This window comes from Diadema antillarum, unplaced genomic scaffold, assembly GCF_040938485.1.
Source record: "Diadema antillarum isolate AM-2024a unplaced genomic scaffold, OU_Dant_1.0 seq00000399_RagTag, whole genome shotgun sequence".
Taxonomy (NCBI): domain Eukaryota; kingdom Metazoa; phylum Echinodermata; class Echinoidea; order Diadematoida; family Diadematidae; genus Diadema; species Diadema antillarum.
This window is the reverse complement of record NW_027271390.1, coordinates 532112-548932: the sequence shown is the minus strand read 5'-3', so window position 1 is coordinate 548932 and position 16821 is coordinate 532112.

The following is a 16821-nucleotide window of genomic DNA, read 5'->3' as shown; positions in this document are numbered from 1 at the left end:
AGATAGAAAACATAGCTTCCAAGCAATTTCAAAGAATCTAATAATGATAGTGGATTCAACCTATCGGGAGTCTAATTGTGACCCGGCCTGCATCACAAAACCAACAAAAAGTCGCCAGACATGGATTTTTAGTTAAGGACAGATTCTGAAAGAGCAGATTCTAAGCTTTAAAATGATGTATAACTCAATTCAAATGGATTCCCTTAACCTACCTATATACTGGAAATAAAGCACACACTCTGGAAGAGTGTGAACTGAGAAAAGAGGTTCTGAAGTACAGAGCGCTTAAAGGACAAGTTCACCTTCATATACAAAAGGATTTAGAGAATGCAGCAATATTAGTAGAACACGTCAGTGAAGGTTTGAGGAAAATTGGACAATCCATTCAAAAGTTACGAATATTTTAAGTATCTGCGCAGTCATTGCTGGAAGAGAAGACTACTACAGTGTATGATGTCACATGCGTACAACTATAACAGGAGAATAAAAAGAGAACTTCACAAAACTTTACTTTTTGAATAAAGTGCACATTTCTTCGACTTGCTACTGACATATGTTAAGGGTAATATTATTCCCCCTGCCTTCTGAAAGAGAGAAGTCGAGTGTTCTTTTGTTATGAAAGAAAAATGGAAATATGTTGAATTCTCTTTATGCTTTCTTTATATCGTTGTACTCATGTGACATCACAAGCTATAGTAGTCTTTTCATCCAGCCGTGACTGAGCAGAAACTTCAAAAATTCATAACTTTTTAACGGATTGTCCGATTTTGCTCAAACTCATACTGATGTGTTCTACTAATATTGCTGCATTCACTCAATCCACATGTCTATGAAGGTCAACTTGTCCTTTAATCGTTCACCAAGCTGCGCTAGCTGTGCAATGAAAAGGACAAAACACAGGATGTCAACTACCGGAGCAACGACAATGAAGGGATTATCAGATTAAGCTGAAAGTGAGCATTTTCTATTAGCACATTCTGTCCATGATAACTGCCAAATTTCAAAGCAGAATAGCATTATCCTGTCTAAAGTTATTAGACTTGAAAGTGAAGAGTGTACAAAGGATTCTAAGAAACGAAAGCGGGCCTAAATACAAACCTGATCATTCTACTCTCCCCAAAAAAGAGGTTGTACAAAAACTGCTGAAAACACACTTTCTCATTCGTGTTATGATCCCAAACTGAAGAATAACGTAGAGGAAAGATAGTTTTTTAAGAAAATATGAAAAACTCAGGATTGACTTAGTTGATCCATTTCACCTATTTCGAGTCCTTACGTAAAATCAAGAGGTGCGACTTTTCGTTTGTTTTGTGATGCACGGTCACAATAATTGCTTAAACGCCTATATACAGAAAAAGTTTCTCATGAGTTATATGAAAGTCGGAGATTAAGGAAAACGTGGAAATATTGCATACAGATCAGGGCTGGCGCAACCGGGAGGGTGGGGGAAGGGGGGCTCCTCCTTTCTTTTGTTTTGTTTTTTTGCTTGTTAGCCGATTTCCCCTTCAATCTCCAAACTGATTTGAAATCCCTGTTCCAATGAAAATAACAGGCTCCCTCACTTTAAGACATAGCGCATAGATAACCATACAAAGTATTTATGCATTATGAACATTAATTTTTCTAGCAATGTCTCGGAACAGAGATTTAGATAAGGCATGGCACTGACTTTTTACTTTCAAACACTCATTGACATGCACCTATTTCTTTTTTACTTTAAACAAACTTGGTGACCTGAACGAGGAAATCAATGATTAAACGGTGTTGTTGTTTTAATGTCGTGCAAACAAGCAAAAAAAAAATCAAAGTACAATAGTTTCTGCCTTACGGTGGAATATCTCAAGGAGATCATCGAATATTCCAGCTCTAACGATCTCGGAGTGAGTATTTGAAAAGTACAGCTTGCGTTTTGATTGGTCAACTACGATGTCCAGGACACTCGAGGCTGTGTATGGAATGTTCCTGACGACGGTTCCGTTTGGTTTACAAACGATAAATCCAGATTTACCAGCCAGAATCACCAGATCACCGATCTCAGAATCTTTCACACCTGAAAAGAAAGGGTCTTTTGTAGTTATATCCTATCCAGTAAGCTGTTCTATGATATATATGAATATCAAATAGGTTAGTCAAATACCGGTTAGTGATTGGCTAAACAGAGTCACGTGATGGAGGTACATTCGTTATGTTCTCCCATGGGCGAACATTCTTGGTAATGTTCTCCCATGGGAAAACATTTCCACGTAACAAATGACAGAAGGCCTAGGACCGCGCGCGCACAGTAAATTTGGCTCTGCGCGAGCGAGCTATGTAGTGCGTAGTGCTAGCTGCACGTATATGCATGCTGTAGCTATGAGCACTGGTACATGGTGTGGCCGTGGCTGCAAATTTAAGTTCGTATTGTGGTTGACGTTGACGTATTTGACTAACCCATATAATATAAGAGATGGTGACTTTTGTTGTCGGGAACATGTACCAAACGTTCCACCCTCAGGGTTTGAAATGCTATTTCGGGAGGCTATAAGTCCCTCGACTTCGTCTCGGGACTTATAACCTCCCTCAATAGCATTTCAAACCCTTCGGGTGGAACATTCGGTGTGTTCCCTCCCCGCCAGTCATCATCTATATAATGTATATTGTTATACAAGACGTGCTGAAAATAATAGGACCAACTTTACCAGGTTAACATTATGTCTGTCATTATGTCTATTACGCTTTACAAGGAGGTTCGTGGTTTCACCTTCCTTTGAGGTCATGCACTATGCGTATCACATTTTTTTTTTTCAAATCAGATATACGTGATAAACGGGATTTGAGATGCACGCATATATCGAGTAAAAATCAGTCCCCACCAACATAAAAGACCTATTTTGATTATACACCATGTTCATAAAGTTAAGTGATTGTCTTCCTTTCCTAAATGCAGATTTTATTTTGATAGACAAGCTGTTGTGACATTCTTAATGTATGATGTCGGCTTCCTCGTCCTTTTGTTCTCCTGTTTATTTGCTGGGGTTTGTGACCGAGTTTATATATTTGTTTGTTTGTTTGTTTGTTTGTTTGTTTGTTTGTTTGTTTGGATGTGTGTGTCTGTCATTGTCCCATTGTTGTACTTGTACCTCTTCCTCTTATCCCTTCTGACTCTTTATGCCCACTCCTTCATGTATGCACGTATGCAAAGACCTTTTTCGTTGTTTTTTCCCTCAGGGAACTTGATTATTGTACAAGCTCTGCTTTTGTGCAAGTTTCCTCCATATCCATCTCCCCACATATTGCTTGCTAGCGAGGGCTATTTAAACTCACAGTCAATTCATGATGATCAGCTATGTAAATCACGTGTATTCATATGTTTTTGTAGGTGCAGCTCCACATGTAGGCTACCATACTTAGTATCAGTGGATCATGACAGTAAATGTAGAAATGGATTATCCTATTTTGCGATTGTTTCGTATTTGGATGTGGAAACAAATAAATGAAATGAATAGTTTCTACATATTTTATATTTAACGCACTAAAGGCCTTAATTTCGATTTGTATCTACATCTGTAGTAGGATTAATTTCATTTTCCTTAGAACAGGTAACCTCTACGATAAATTGGTAAATAATTTGTTCGCAACAACTCAACCTTCATGCGTCAGAAGCTAGGTTGCTTACTTCCTGTAACGAAGTTGTAGGAGATTAGCATAAGCGGCACATTGTGTGTGCAATAGTGGAAATTATCGTTATGGGATTGAAAAATATGGATGTTATTCTTTTAACCCAGATTCTCACAATAAATCATTTAGCATCCAGGAAATCCATGTCAAACGCTAATATGGTAACCTTTGATTGAAAAGTTGCAAGTCATTTTGAGGCCATAAATACAGCATGGGTATATAAATTATCATTTACATTAATGGGACATAAATAGATCCCAGTGTTTTCACTGAAATAAATGAAATCAAATCAAATCAAATCAAATGACATGAATTAAACATTTCAGTATTCATTTTGTAGCATATGATAAGACTGAATGTCTATTTTCAGTTATCTTATTTCGTAATTCTGTCCAAAGGATCTTATCAACCTCTGGAAGACGTTTGTGTTTTATAGTTTTTACCAAGAGACCGGTCAAATTCTTTAACACTCACAGGAACATCATCTCAAAAGCTTCAAAACGTTGTACATGAGCATGTTGCCGACAATATTGGCACAGTTAATCACGAATACATAAAAGAGATTTTGGTAGAACGACAAGACAGTGGGTTCAAGCTCTAACAAATTTGTGTAATAAGCAATCTTAATACACAGGGGAATACAAAGAGGAGACATTTGATTTGTAAACCGACTCCTATTCGGACCACCTGTTATCTACAAAAGCAAAAACCCATTTGGGGCGCTTCGGGTGAAGAAGGGGGTGGGTGGGAACTGAGGGAAAGTTATAATTACCTTGTGAATTACGTGGCTTCTTTTTTTTTACAGTACACTAGTGAGTGACTGCTAAAGCCAGGCATCTGCTTCTTAGCGAGTTCGAAGCCTCCCTGGTCTTCACAGAGTACTGACAGACAAGATCTAGTAACAGCACTTGGATGTATGACGTTACCTGCCCTCGATTGTTCTACATAAAGGCGATAAATAAAGAGATAACGCAAAAAGCTTAAAAGAACTGCGTGTCTTCTTTATATCAATTTTTTCTTGGCAATCGCACCATTTGAATAATCACGATCACACAATGCCATGACGTGAAGGCATACGTCTACTATTCAGAGGCATAACACTTCATTACAGAGGATGAAAGATATGTAAATTAAAGATAATATTTTCCTTATTCTAAAAATCGTCAAAAATTATTTAGATATGGCATAACTAAGAACAACATTTGTAGCGTTCCTGAAAAAAACAACAACAACAACAAGAAAACAAGCAGCATCTTTTTTTTTGGGGGGGGGGGCAACACGCATGCATAATGAACTCTTCAGATTAATGATATTTGAAATTGAACGCACTGTTACAGAATATGATTGCTTAGAACATAATTTTCAAGTGACAGAAGAGGATAACAATATATACTTAGGAAAGTAATAATACAAAATAATCTACCAGAAATCTTTCATGCCATGTACAATCAATAATGTACTTGCAGTTGCTCCTGTAGATTTCATGAAAGGCCTAGGCCAAAGCTCATTAAAAGTACAGTATACCATTGGAAGCAGTGATTTTAAAAATGTTAAAATGTTAAAAGTTATAATTAGATACATAAGTGTAGGCCAGTTGTATCACAAAACATCTTACCATATAATAATTTCGCAGTGAAACCTAAAATATAAGGAGATATCACTATTTTTGTCAGTAAACCATAACTGTAGATGCTTCAGTCTAAAAATATTTTTATTACAACTATTGTTCACATTTTGGATATTTATCAATACTTAGCATTGATTATCCTGATTAAAATCTTTACATTGGTTGTTTCTATTTTTACATTTTAGAACTATTTTGAAGCACTGAAGCTGGGTTTTTGTTATATCTGCTAATGGTTAATAGTGCCTTTAACTAAGCTAATGGCGTATGGAGCCGTCTATGTACACGTACACGTTGCATGGACATTGAAAGATGTAATTCATATAATATGGACGTACCTGTTATGAATACGATGACTACAAGTTTCACTATTGTCGACGTCATCTTGCAAATATTGGTGGGCTCTTTTGTCGAATCCCCCAAATCATAGAGATAAAACGGTTAAGAAAGATTAAGAAACACCTCGACAAACGATATATACGAAGTGCTTAATTATCAATGATCACTCTATAACGTGAAATCACTATGAAGAAAACTTTTGGATAGAAGGTGAACAGACAAAGCAAAACTAGCAAAACCATGATGATGCTATCGCAAAGAGAGAGAGGGGGGGGGGAGGGGTTGGTTTTTTTTTCAGGAATTTACAGAGAGTGGAAGATTACTGAATTATCATACAGTAATGAGTAAAATGCAAATCGACATATGTAAGACAAGTCAGTAATGATATCATCACACCTATTTCAGCTTTGACGAAAGGGTAATGAACCCATATGAGATTGAGAAAGATTGAATTCACTCATGAAAGCTCGAAAGAGGCAAACACGGCAATGGACGAGATAGAATCGGAATGAAAATAACATGGAGTTGGGAGAGGATATCTTTGACCAAGTCAAACTCATATAAGAATCGAAAATTTTGTTTTGTGTACTCCATAAACGGTGGCAATTAGTCGAACTCTCAATGACATTTCAGTCAATTAGGCGTGCATTGTTCAAATACATCTTTTATCGAAACCAAATGACAAATTGCCCAAAGTTAATTGGCATAAGATCATTCGATGTTTAAGGCAATTTGTCACCCAGTTGCAATAAAAAAGAAAACCTCAACTCACTAATTCTAATTCTTAATCTAAATGCATTTTTTTTTTCATAAAGAGAAATTCAAAACATAATACAATTCTGATTCCATATTCAACGAAAATAATGGCCATCAAATGATTATGTAAAAATATGCAAGAATAAAGTAATAAACACAACACCCACGCAATGGCTTATGGACATATTAGACAAGAATTGAGTTTGAGGACAAATCGGACCTACTCAGTTATTACATCCTTTTTCACCAAATTGTTTTTGATTTTGCTTTTTTGCATTAGAACAAAATTTGAGGCCACAGAAGCAGGCATGTTCTTTTTTTATGAATAAGGAAACAGGTTTATTCAAACAAAGACAAAATTAAATCTTCTCAAAGTCTTTTTTTAAGGGGGGCATTAATTGTCCAACGTCTTTGGAATGTATATGACGATTCTTATACCTTTGTAAGTCAACTTTTTTTTCTGGCCATTTTAAGAGTATAACATCCATAAAGAAATAGGATAACTTTTACTTACCAATTGCACCTAAGTACTAAATCTGCTCTAATAAGAACAACGTAGCCGACGCAAAAATATTGTGGAATTGTGTAGATTACCCTTGTCAGTTTGGGCAAGGGTGTACATGTCGTTGCCATGGTAACGACACTCAATAAAGATGGACACGCGGAATGATATAGAATAGTACTTTTCCAGAGTGTTTGCTTTCTTCCCAATATTTGAGAGAGTCCATTTGAAGTGAATTACACATCATTTTAAAGCTTAGAGTCTGCTCTTTTAGAATCTGCCCTTTAAAACTACTGAAATACCATATCTGGCGACATTTTGTTGGTTTTATTGTACTTGGTCACATAGTACAATACTCAAACAAATGGAAAACTCACCAGAAAGAAACGATAATGAAACTCATCTTCTTTGCTCAAACGTTTCAATGTATCATACATTATATCTACCTATATATATATATATATGGGTGAGAATTTTGAACGATGTACAATTGCCAATTTTCGCACCTTATGACATTCTTTCCCTTAGAACACGTCAGGATGATCTAAGAAACCAGATTTTTTCATGTCATCTCAAAGATTGGTAAATTTCCTTTCAGGAAATATATGGTTTGGTTGACTTTTGCCGGATATTTTTCATTTGACAGGGACTTAAAGCGTAAAAATACGGTAAAAACGCTATTTTCACAATAATTTTTGTTTTTCAAACTAATGATGTGCATTTTTAAGCGTACGTGGCATCTAATATCTGACCATGTTTTGGATCTGACATATCATGGGTATGAACCACAAAATTATAAGAAGTTTATGAGCACGTATAAAATCACAGAGAACAATTGAAATATCAAAGTCCTAAACAGACGAACGTCCGTGATGCTTTTATTTCTATCGCTGCTGCAAATTCTACTTTGTTGTCCGAACTGTAATGTATACGAAAATTTGGTGTTCAACCTATTGAACATATCCTGAAAAAATTGTATGTTTGCTGGCTGTACATGGGACGCAATATTCTTTTATGCAAAATTATACTCAGTTTTCGTCACGGACGTGCTTCCGCTATTTTCTAATAAAGATCGTATCCCATTAAACGTTATTGGTGATATTGTTCTGAGTCGTGATCAACTAAGATCTAGCCACACGATAATATGTTTGTCTGGAGTTTCTGTCCATCCTTTGTCAAATAGGAACCGAAACTATATTTTTAGACGAACCTCCAAGAAAAAAAAAGAACGTCCGTGATGATTAAAACGTTTTCGATATGGACACCATCTTGCTTTGATGACGAAGGTGCATTTTACCTTTGGCTCTCTAGCCGAGGAGCTGCATGTTATTTTTGGAGCGGACTGAGGCTTGTCCGCATTTTTTGGACCATGCAATTCACCGAAAACCAAGCAAATAATTAATATTTTCTCTGAAAATTCACCTCCTGATCCCCCTCTGAGCAATACATATGTTGTAAGGATGTCAAATTTCTTATAATTTGCATTGACAATACCTTTTCAAATTTTTGAAAGAGTTAGGAAGGCTAGGTACTCTCTGCCGATTAGTTGTCCGTCCTGGAACATGACCCTACAAGTAGATCGAACGTCCGTGACAATTCCAGCGAACGTCCGTGACGTATGCAATCCCTTCGATAGGGATAAGTTGTCCCGAAAGTGTCCTGTATTCTTTAAAACTTTTAGCTCCAATAGCCACAAATAAAGTTTTACAAAGTAAACAATGAGTGTAGGGCAGCAGTTTCAGAATTTTTAAGGCGTTATGTGATCATGATGAACAAACAGTTGAAAATTTACTCACAGGTTTACGCTAGTTTTCCCTCTAATTATACAAAAACAGCTAAACACTGAAAACAAAGTTATAGGAAAATGGAATTTTGCGTAATCTGTAATTTCTGTGCACTTAAATTTCCTTCTAATGAGGATCTGGAGACTATTTGTACTGTTACAGGTTCTGAAAGTTTCGCTCACGGACGTTCTGTCCGAGAAAGGAAATTTCTGATAATTACAAATATATCACTGCACATAAAGTTAATGTATAGTTGAAAATATTACCAAATCACCGAGCCGCTCATACCCAAAAGTGAATAATGTTCAGCACTCAATTTACTTGTAATAACAAACGGAAAACGTTTTGGTCACGGATGTTCGTTGGTAGAATAAGTCAATGGATTACATAGTAGGAGAAAGAGGATCAGTGCCACTTTTTAGTGACAGGTGCGCCAAGTGTTTATCTTTTGAGTATGGTAGCTGCCGTCTCAAACAGAACACATCCAGTTTTGGTCTCCATAACGGACGTTCACTGTAACTGTCATGATATTAAATGCCTTAATTCATTCTTATTTTTCTCTTCATGACGCTCATTCCCTCAATAGCCTGGACATGCTGCGACCAAACAGAAAACAGAAACAAAACAAAACAAACCAAAACAAATCCGAAAAGTGCTACGTAATCACATGCAGGATAATGACGGAAGAAGTCTGTAATGGGCATGTGTTGAATAAAAAATTGAAAAGTTTCAAAAAGACGTGGAAGCAGTTGAATGAAAATGACTGAGAAACAGAGAAGGGAGCGAGCTCCAACACACAGAAAAAAGAATTGAGAGTGAACTCCCGTTGTACCAAATTCCTCTGGAGAAGTTTTTGTTTGTTTGTCTATGGTTTTTATTCGTCGAAATGCAGTCACAAGCGAACAAAAATAATGCAGTATACAATTATTGTCGGATGAAAACAAACAAATCCTCCGATTATCATCACATGGTGTTGTTTTGTACTCATCAATGAAAAGCAATGTTCATTTGTAATTCTTTCCGAGACTTTTTTTTTTATTTTACATTTAAGAGACAGAGAGATCGTCGATTTGTTTGTGCTTTTGTTCTTACTTTGAAAGCACATGTTAAAAAAAGTAATGATTAAGAATAGGTTTAAGGTTGCACTTTGATACGTTCACTCTTCCTAAGATTCGTTACTCCGATGTCCAAAGGTTTGTTATTCCGAAAATGAAAAAAAAAAAAGTTTGTAGTTAATTAAGGAGGTTTGTTATAAAAAAATTCTTATTCCGAAAGTTTGTTAGTCCGAAAATAAATATTAAGGATCATTATTTTTAGGTCCGTTCTTCTAAAAGTGGAAAGGGCATGATATTCGTTTAGGTGAAAACGGTTATTATGAGGTTTTGAAATTTGGAGGATTTTAGTTGTGAACTTGTTTCTCCACATTTGGATAAGCGAACATGATTTTTCATGTTCCATCAATTAATAAACCTTTCTATTAACTTTCGGAGATTCCTATCATTTACCGAATAAAAAAGCTTCATAATTATACAAACTCTATCAATTTTCGTATTGACAAACTGTATGATTAACGAGCCTCCGAAATGACGCGCTACAAAATGTTTGTTGTAACAACCCACATTGTATAATATCGAAGTCACAAACATCCATCCAAGTTATATGGACTTATTGTGTCTTGTTATGACGAAACTTCGCAGTATCGAACCTATTATCATTTCTGACTAATGTAATAATACAAATTCTCCTCGGTAACAGTGTGTCACTCAAGGAGCAAACATAGAGGGATTTCTTCCCAACGTATTCGTTTGCCCTCCCCAGCTAAACTTCGTATTTCTATAACCACGTGATAACGGAGCACATTTCTGTTGTCTTTCTAGTAATTTTTTGTCATAATTTTAGCTGTGACCATGTTCGTTATAAGCACATTTTGCATTGTAGACTTTACATAACAAATTAAGGACCTGAATCTTTACTTCATGATAACGAAATTTTGATAAATATATTCGTTCTCAAGGATGGACTACGTCACTGAGATTACACGTACGTTTGTACGTTCATTTACGAGAGATGGAAAAATTGTTTTCCTTGATTCTTCAGTATGAGAAGATAAGCAAGCTTATATAATTGAGAATTGGTGATATCTATTCAGGATTTTGCAGAGGAGTTTGTTCTCGACATGAAATCGCTGTTTGTTGTGAGTAGAATGCGTTTCCAACTCAAGAGAGCTGCATCTTGTTTGTTCCGAACGTCCGTGAGCTACATGCGAACCTCCGTGATGAAAACTATGCTATGTTTGTTGGGTTATAGAGACTGCCTAGATCAGATACATTTTAAAAAGGTATGTTATTATTTGGGAGTGAGGATTAAAGTATGGGATAGTGAAATAAGAGGTCAAAATATTGAGTTTCTGTAAAATGCGCGTAAAGTGGAGAAAGTGTTTAGCGGAAGAGCAATATTTCAACAGAAACGACGAATTTAGTGAAATCATCAGTTGTCTACCATTACGTACAGGTTAAGAGTACAAGCTTAATATTCTGCAAGCACGTACACATGTCCCTTAAGATATTTCGTTAGGATTTTGAACTGAATCAGCTCTTTGCAAACTATGTTAAATGGTATTCAAGTGTATGTGTTGTACTATTCCTCACGGACGTTCGCTGCTCTGGACATGGTAAACTTCAGCGGGGAATAAAAACTTGTTCCTCTGAGAAAATCCTAGTATAATTGGGTTCATATTAAAGCTTGAGTTATACTCTTTCAGGTAAGATGAATAATTTGGAGAATTTCCTACTTTTTAAATTTTGCCTTGTTTTGGCTCAATTGTACATCGTTCAAAATTCTGACCCATACATATATATATATATATATATATATATATCATATATCTATATTATATATAATATATATAGACATATACGTATATATATATTATATATGTATATTATATATAAATATATATATATGATATATATATATATATATATATATATATATATGTAAAAGAAGATTTAAAATGTTCACTCTCGAAGGAGTGATTTACAGAAAAGAGTTAGTTTCGAGTGAAATTGGTGTGAATTTTGAGTGAAAATGTTTCAAAATCAAGATAATGGTTGTCTTTAATCATCTCTTGATGCGACATTGTCCTCCTTGTGAACCCTGTCGCTTCATCCGTCTATGTGTTTATATTTGTTTTTGTTTTCTTCGTTTTTTTTCATGGGAGAGAAAGCAGATTAAACCAAACAAAACCGGATGACCTTTAATGATAATAAAAATAATAACAATATACCATTCCGTATCCATCTTTACTGAGTATCGTTACCATGGCAACGACATGTGCACCAGGTCATGTGAGCAAACTGACAGGGGCAATTTACACAGTTCCAATATAATATGCAGTACGTATAAAAAAAACAACAACAGTAATACAATCTTGAGGACTACTACTCTGAAGAGCTCAACTTTATAGAGCCCTATGACGGTCGTTCCATTTTTTTCAATTGGTATTTTAATAATCATGTTGAAAATGCCATGGATAAGACTAGTGCTTTAGGAGGAAAGTCAGCGTCGAAATGTTCGTTCATTATCATTATTGTTATTGGGTTTTTTCTACCAGTCTTCAGTTTCAAGTATATCTGATAGCGATTAAAATACAAGGCAAAGTGAATTGGGTGAATAAGTAGTCACTATAAAAGTCCCTGCGATTTTAGTTTACGCAGTTATTTGTCTGTTAATACATCAATTCAATGGATGTGATACTCTTTTCATTTCATTTCATTTCATTTTTATTTCATTTCCGGCCAAAGCATATAATATGACAATTTCATATAAACAAATTACGTGCAATGTAACTTTTACATTTCCAAATGAAATTTAGATACACGTCATTTGTTTACTCTTTGGTATTTCTCTAAAAAAAATGGCAGAGAAAAGAAAAACAAAAATCGGCTCAGTTAACACTCACTTGTCTAAAAGTGAATAATGGTTAAAATGCTTACCACTAAGACACACTACGTTTAAATCTTCTTTTTTTTTTCTTTGAATCTCGAGAGAAGCCAGATTATAGTTTCTTTCTTTCTTTCTTTCTTTCTTCCTTTCCTTTTTGTAATATTGAGTGATTTAGATGGAAGGAAACAAAGATGGTTGTGAATGGATCAAAGTAATAGAAAAGAATGGGTAGGCATTAAGTGAAGCGTGATAAACATAATTTTTTTTTGGGGGGGGGGGGGCTGGAGGAATAGTGTTGTTAGTTCTGTGCTGTTTGGGCAACGTGTAGGCAGCCAGTAACTACTGAGCTGAAATGGTATTGTTATTTCTTTTTTTTTTACATTCGTTTCTTTTGAGGAAGATTCAAGTATAAAGCTTTTACTGTGGAGTTCGAGGAAAGAAATAATAGCCATAAATTTGAATATAACTATGACGAATAGGACGAAGGGATAGACTGGAACTTTGATTTTACTATTCACAAGCCTTTAGGATTGGTATTTATTGCTCCTGGCTTTTGATTTGTCTGAGGCTAGCCTACGTGGGAATGGCCGGAAAATATTTTCAGTTTATTTCATGTTGGGTCAAATTGGTATTCCTGTCTTCCATCTACGAACATTCAGTGTGAATTTGCTCCTTGAAAGAAGAGCGCCCCCATCCTACTGCCTTTACATAATCTCTCGGGAAGTATCTTGGCTCGTCTCATCGATACGCCAATCGTTTTAAAGCCACGGTAGCCATCTTACCACGAACATAGCCCACACACTTGAGTATCACTCTCACAACATCGTGACCTGCTGACAGTCTCTCCTGGAAAAAGCATGCTAGTACCCATAGGCCTAGAGTGTGCGTGGTAACATGGCTGCGCATCGGCTTATCTCGCTTGTACCATGTGCATGGGTCAATGAGATAGTAGATTGTGCGTCCAATAGAGATCAGTTGACGAAACCAAATTAATGACTCAAACATAACCAGTAGGGATAACCTGAAATAAAGACAATGATAGCGCCTGGTGCAAAAAAACAACAACAAACAAACAAAAACAAAAAACCACATAATGGACACTATTCATTTACCTATACCTCGGTTATTCTTCGTTTTGCTGGCAAAAGTAGGAAATAAACAATTACAGTCATTACCGTTATTTGGTGAGAATTTATAGGCTTATTACTTCACCTCAATCTGCACTTAAGACGACAAATTTTTAGAGTGTCACTATTATAATCGTAGTTGTAGGCGGCAACGGCAGTATGAGATGTATGGTAAACAATGCCATCATTAAGACTGTCACGAGTTTTTTGGGGATCAATTTACACGAAAGTCTCAAAGAAACAATGGGAAAAGAAAGTGATATGCCAAATAAAATCTAAGGGAAAGTAGGAACATGGATCAAAGCACTTGAAAACACTGTACACAAGCACACACACACACACACACACACACACACACACACATATATATATATATATATATATATATATATATATATACACACAGAGTCATGTACAGAGCGAATCCATCTACCTTGCTACAAACAGGTGAATCAAGGTCTGACTTGTGAGCATTGCTTCAACACTCAGAACTGTTAAAAACGGAGATAATTCGAGGACAGTAGGTGGGCCTATCCACCTGAATGCATGCGGGAATGAATGAACAAAGAAACTACAACGTCAGGTTACATGCACTTGCACAGACACGTACAGTGTGTGTATTAGCTGCACACCCAAAGCTCTTTTTAATATATGAAATCCATGGAGCTCCCCCAGTGGCGTAAAGTATCCCATCAGAAAATATCTGCTATGACCCAGGACACGAGTAGACAGCCAAATCCTTCTCACACAGAGGGCGTCCTCCCAAATCCGACGCTGAAATGTTTTCAATCTCAGTCTTCCTCCTTATCCCGTTCTTTCCTTCTTTCAGTCTGCATTCTCTTTGCCTTCCTTGCGTTTTCTTCCTTTTCTTACTCCACTCTCTGTAGATGTGTAGGATCGATATCTGTTGGTTTTTTTTGTGCATGGTGAGTTGTGTTACTGAAGTATACTGTCCAATTGGAATGAAGACTACACCCATCACTGAGTTAAATTTTAGTTTGTCCCATATTTTATGCAAAGTCTACAAGAATATCATAATTAAATCTCGTAGGGTAGCAGATTGCGACAAAGTCCTTATAAGAATTCCATTGAAATAAGTTCAAGCTCGTCTGCCATACTGGGATCCAGACAGTCATGATTATATCTCGATTACAGGTGACTTTACTTTGTATAAACCTTCAGTGAAAGCAGACAAACCTCTCCTTTCCCTTTCTCCTTTCAACTATCCTATCTCTATGCAAGTCATCCCTCCCTTCTATTCTCCTTCCGATGTATTTATTATTATGTTATGCTACGGGGGCTGCACGCAAATCAAGCTACGCTTATGCTGTAGCCCCTCTGTATTATTCATTGTAGTATGTTTTGTTGTACTTTTGCTGTACATTGTACACAGGCAATGAACAAGAAAATACCTATTTTATTATATTTATGTTTGTACTTGAATATAATGATGATACAGAAACCAATAAATCAAATCAATCAATCAATTATAATAAGAATATAGTTTGGGTTGAGTTTTCAAGCGTTTTACGCTATTCTCTGACGTCACTGCTAAGATACAAAATAACGGGGTGCACGCGTCACGAAACTAACACCCACGAGTCATACAGCCCACGAGTCATACAGCTTACAAGTCATACAGCTCATGAGTTATACAGCTCACGAGTTATACAGTCCATGAATTCGACACTAAGCAAACAATAAGGCCCACGTCACGGCTGTATCTGTCGAACTCGTAGGCTGCTTTTAGCTAGTGTCGAACTCATTGGTTGTATGTGTCTAGTGTCGAATTCATGGACTATATGACTCGTGAGCTGTTTGACTCATGGACCTGTGTTCAATGTCGAACTCGTGGGTTGTGTGACTCGTGGGTGTCGATCTCGTGGAAGAACCCCAAATAATGAACGTATTCATTTATTATCCTTTATGACGCCCATTATCCTCTGTTCCTCGAAGTGTATCATGGAGCTCCACGGTATATCATTTCAAGACTCCAAAGAACAATGTTATTTACTGTTTAAACCATGTAATCGAACTTTCAAAAGGATCAAAGCAAGAAAAGAGGTCGTGTCGGATTCATATTGATATTATACAGTGAAAGTGACCGGTGTCTAATATCATGTCTTCAAGTAATGAAGTGTCATGATAACAGGAAGAACTGTGATTGTATAGTTTACATTAATAAGGAAGTATAGTTTTCGCATTTTCTTCATGTGTTTGTTTTATAAACGAATGATACTAGACCGTACAGGATGTAAGAAGAGTGAACAATAAAACCTCAACGAGCCTTACACAACAACGTGGCAGTAAGACGGATTACCGCCAACTCATCGGGACACATTAGGAGTACAATGCATAGGCTTACTTTATCACGGGACAAATTAATGATAAACAACGCTTACATACACAAAAATGACGATAGCAAAAAAAAAGACATTTTAAGATTCCCACATTTTGAACAATGTAAAAATGGGGGAAAATTAGGGTTCAAGGAGTATCTTCGTCCGTTTTCCCTTTGTGACCACGACATGGGCAAGATCACCAACTCCTAATAATAGTATGAAGCGTTCTTTTGTACACAGCACTACGTACCAAATTCGCTACTTTGTTAAATGATTATTGTTATTGTTATTATATCATTATCACTCACCAAAACATTGGTGAACATTATTCTCAGCGCTTTACTGAAGAAGATGTTGTTGCGCCGGTGTTCTCAGCAGCGCAGCCTCCCAACATTAGGTGCACCTCACAATGCGTTATCAATCCAAGATGAAAAACATGTTTCTTCATTTTGCTTAATGCATGACTTGACTCATGAGATTGAAATTGTGATAAATTTACCAAAGACTGATAAACATGCATATCATATCAACTAATAACGTGTGTCTCAATGAAAAGAGGGAGGGGCGGTGCTTGTGACAGCACATTGTCTACATTTCAATTTCAGCATCCTCGATCGTGGGAACATCGTATGACGAAAGCTATCTTACAAGGCACACGGCGTAGAATCAACGACAAAAACACTTTTGTCCACTCAGTGTTGTAATAACAAAAGAAACACATGCATCAAATTGCAGGCGATTTTAC